We start from the raw sequence: 3,965 nt of genomic DNA, 5'->3' as shown, positions 1-3,965 counted from the left end.
TCAAAGTACAGGATAGTTCTAGAAACGTGGCGTCACAGTAGTCATGTGACTCGCTGACGCAACATTATTATCGTACCAGTGTTCTGTGTGTGATTCACTTACAGTTGTGGCGCAAGTTACCGTAATTCGTTTGTATTTCTTTCTTCGGAAGATCACCTGTTTCTGTTGTCAAAGTGTACCCAGGCTGATTCAATTACTTTAGAACCACGGTTTGACGGAATAAAATTATCCTTATTATCTTTTTATACTATTAATATCACTATAACATATTAAACGTTAGGCCTATCACATATACGGTACATAACTTCACGCCAACTTTATTCTTTTTTGCTATTATCTGTCTGCTACTGCTGTCTGTCTGCTGCTTCCCGTCTCACGCTATTTATATCTTTATTACATAGTCGCCTGGTCACTTTCTATATTGTTGCGTATCTGCTTCTTTGTTAATTTCCCGTAGAAATTCTTTCCGAGAAACTTCAGCGATACAAATACTTTCTTGATTAAAGCTACCGTATTTTTCGGTGTATAAGACGCACTTTTTACCCCAAAATTTTATGTCAAAACCTGCTTGCGTCCTATACACCGAAGGTATGAATATTATATATGTATATATACGATATACACAAGCCATGTGTAAATATATTTAAATAGGCATGCATAGTTTAGTTCAATTGAATGTGTTATTTATAACAATAGTAGTTTTTTTCTTTTAAAAACATAACTATTCATAATGCTCCCTAAATAATAAAAAAATAAATTATAGTAATGGATGAGAGTGAAAAAGCTTGGAAATACAGGACGACCCCTGTTTAATGTGGAGCAGAATAAGGCCGTTTCAGGCCTAACTTTAACCAATAAAAAATCGTTTTTGAGTGCTTGTCTTGAATTCAAACATGCAATGCGCTTGACCAACCAGAACGCTTTATGCAATTAGCGTCGGTAATCGCTTAATCGATATTTCTGTTTTCATTTGATACTCGGCAGTCTGGTACGTGCTTACTGTCAAGCTGGATGCGTCACCGAAAGCCTAAGTACTGTATCTTAGGCTTCTGGAGCAAAATAGTTGTTTCTTCATTTTTCGTTCTATTTTTTCACCCTTACGATGTCTAAAGAAAAGAGACTATCATACACAGCTAAATCTAAATTAAGTGTGATTAATTATGCAAAAGAGCATGGAAACAGAGCTGCCGAAATATATTTTGGTCTTCCACCAACAGAAAAAATGATTCATTGCTGGCGCGAACAAGAAGAAGAATTGAAAATGATTAAAAGTGATAAACGCAATTTCCGAGTAAAAAAACAAAATGGCAAGATCTCCAAAATAAACTGTACGAATGGGTTGTGGATCAGAGAAGGCAAGGACTATCTGTTTCAACAAATATGATAATTTTTAAAGCAAAGAGGATTTCATGTGATAATAGTTTTGAATATTTTACTGGTCATACATCGTGGTGTAATCGGTTCATGAAACGCAAAGGCCTAGTTATGAGAACTAAAACGAAAATTGCTCAAAGAATGCCCGATGAGTTTGAGATGAAAATTTGTGCTTTTCACAAGTAAGTTATACAGTTAATAAAAGAAATCTATTTGAATTGTCTCAAATTGCAAACATGGATGAAACATTTTTAACATTTGATGTTCCAAGCAATAGAACAACTGATATAAAAGGTACTAAAACTATTTCTGTTAAGACTACTGGACACGAAAAAATGCATTATACAGTGGTGCTAGAATGTTGTGCAGATGGAACAAAATTACCACCAATGTTAATTTTTAAAAGAAAAACAATGCCCAAGGAAAATTTACCCAGTGGTGTACAAGTTCACGTACATGGAAAAGGATGGATGGATGAAGACGGAACACTACTTTGGTTGGAAAAAATTTGGTCGAAACGTCCAGGAGGCTTATCAAAAAAGCCTTCTCTTCTCGTCTGGGATTCCTTTAGAGCTCATAAAACGGAAAAAAAAGAGGAAAAAGCTAATGAGCTAAAAACACAGCTGGCTGTTATACCCGGCGGTTTAACAAGTCAACTACAACCTCTCGATGTTTCTATTAACAAACCCTTTAAGACTTTAATGAGAGAGGGATGGAACAACTGGATGCAGCAGGAAGATTTTGCTACGACCCCTACAGGACGAAGGAAGAGACCGACGCTTGCTCAGGTCTGCATGTGGATGAAGAATTCGTGGGGAAAAGTAAGAAGTGATATAGTGATTAAATCACTTAAGAAATGTGGTATCAGTAACGCAATGGATGGGACCGAGGATGACATTCTCTTTGACCATAATATTGGATCCAATTATTCCTTTCCAAGCGACAGTGAAAGCAATGAAGATTTTGTAGGTTTTGAACCAAACTAAATAACAGTAAACCTACTTTTGATTTACAGTATTTTCTTATTTTGATTATTTGAGCTCTTTTGTGTTTAGAACGATATATATTAAATTCTAAAGTATCAAATTGAATTTCTGTTCAATAAAAATCTTTCAAATGCGACTGTAGCTTTTTTCACCCAAAACTTTGTCTTCAAAATAAGGGTGCGTCTTATATTCCGAAAAATACGGTAGATTATTCTTTCTCGATACAAATTTTAGAAATATACAGAATTTCCACAGTCACTTTAAACTTAACAACCTTATAACACACGCTATAAATCACAGCGATTCACACACATTACTTACGGTGCCTTCTGCTCGCTTGACTCAATTACCTATCTCTTCAATCTATCTGCATATCTCTTCGATCACGCTGGTTTTTCTCGCCACGCTTATATACTAAAAAAGAGGACGCCTCGAACAAACTAGAGTTGCCAAGAAAATCCATGATCCTTCCAGAAACTCCAGCGCGTATGCTCCCAGCGTCGCGTGACTTCCGCTGTCGTAACAATATTCTTGACACAAATTAGTTTTTAACAAAACCTTCTACAATCGTCTGTTTTTAACTCTTATTATAACAAAACTAAAAAATAATAAAATATTCACTCACAAATACAAATCAATCACTAATATCCAAACCAAACAGTCTTTTATATCATGACAACTGTGCTCTCGAGCTTCATGTACAAGGTGCAGCTTCACAGTAACACTCTCACGGGCAGATTAGGTACTATCTCCAAGGGATGATAAAGAACAAAGGTAACTAGAACGAAAGCATCTTAACAACTTTCCTGACCTCGCGTTACATGAAAATCACACATACCTAGAATAAACGATGTATTTGCAAAATTGTACACTAAAATTATTAGATAGGAAATGCATACCATACCTTTACTTTCCCTTCTTTTTCAGCCTTTTCCTTAAGCCCAAACTAATTCTAATTTTAAAACAAATTAAATTTATAAAAGTGTATGGTGGAAAGTGTTCTAACCTCCTCCTTCTCCTTAGACTCATGTAAAACAACAAACTCTATAACAGAGATACAACTTGCAATACATAACTAAAACTTTTGAAAACTGATACACGTTTTTGGTACAATCTGAATTATCAAAACACAAAGATACTCTTTAACAGTAATTCAATACAAAAGGTTTTGTAAAAAAAAATAGTTTAGTAATAAAGAAATATATTAAAAAAGAAAACTCTCTAACAAAGAAAAAACAAAAAAGTAACATGGATAATAATTTCAATCTCATTGACAACAATACAATAGTTGCAATACAAAAACGAATTCAATTTACTAAACACGAAATATAAAATCATAACTATAATATAAAAAGATCCAAATAATTTCTAAATGAATTGGCTGATACTAAATGAAAATAGAAAATATATCTGTCACACAAAAAAACTTAAAATCAATATAGAATATAACAAAATGAACCATTCAAAGTTAAATTCATCAAACAGTAGTGCCCTTTAACACAACAAAAGTATGAAGTAAGCTTTTTGAATACACTCGAAAGAACCACAAAAATATTTGAAAAAATACAATTACTTTAAAGATATATATATATCTTTAAAGTAATT

General features: G+C 33.6%; 1 long non-coding RNA gene across 1 annotated transcript in view; it reads left to right on the top strand.

Moving 5' to 3' along the window:
• The window catches only part of LOC111085735, a 30,101-nt gene that overhangs the window by 6,706 nt on the left and 19,430 nt on the right, over positions 1 to 3,965 (top strand). The gene's annotated exons all lie outside the window — the stretch shown is intronic.

This window comes from Limulus polyphemus, unplaced genomic scaffold, assembly GCF_000517525.1.
Source record: "Limulus polyphemus unplaced genomic scaffold, Limulus_polyphemus-2.1.2 Scaffold583, whole genome shotgun sequence".
In the NCBI taxonomy this organism is placed as follows: Eukaryota; Metazoa; Arthropoda; class Merostomata; order Xiphosura; family Limulidae; genus Limulus; species Limulus polyphemus.
This window is presented reverse-complemented; position numbering and strand designations above follow the sequence as displayed.